We start from the raw sequence: 236 nt of genomic DNA, 5'->3' as shown, positions 1-236 counted from the left end.
TGGTGGAGCATGTGACTCTCGATCTTGGGCTCATGAGCTTGAGCCCCATGTTGGGTGTAGAGATTCGTTTTTAAAAAAAAAAAAAAAAAAAAAAGCACCTTCTAAACTGTAAATCACTGTAGGGATGTGAGTGATTTCCCTTGTCCAGAACACCCTCACCTACATCCATATCTCTCTCCCAGGAGCCCTCCCAAAAAGACTGTGAGTCTCTGCTCTGGAGGAAGCTGTAATCTTGC

The sequence above is a fragment of the Mustela erminea genome, chromosome 7, assembly GCF_009829155.1.
Source record: "Mustela erminea isolate mMusErm1 chromosome 7, mMusErm1.Pri, whole genome shotgun sequence".
In the NCBI taxonomy this organism is placed as follows: Eukaryota; Metazoa; Chordata; class Mammalia; order Carnivora; family Mustelidae; genus Mustela; species Mustela erminea.
The sequence above is the reverse complement of the archived record's forward strand: the minus strand, read 5'-3'. Positions refer to the sequence as shown.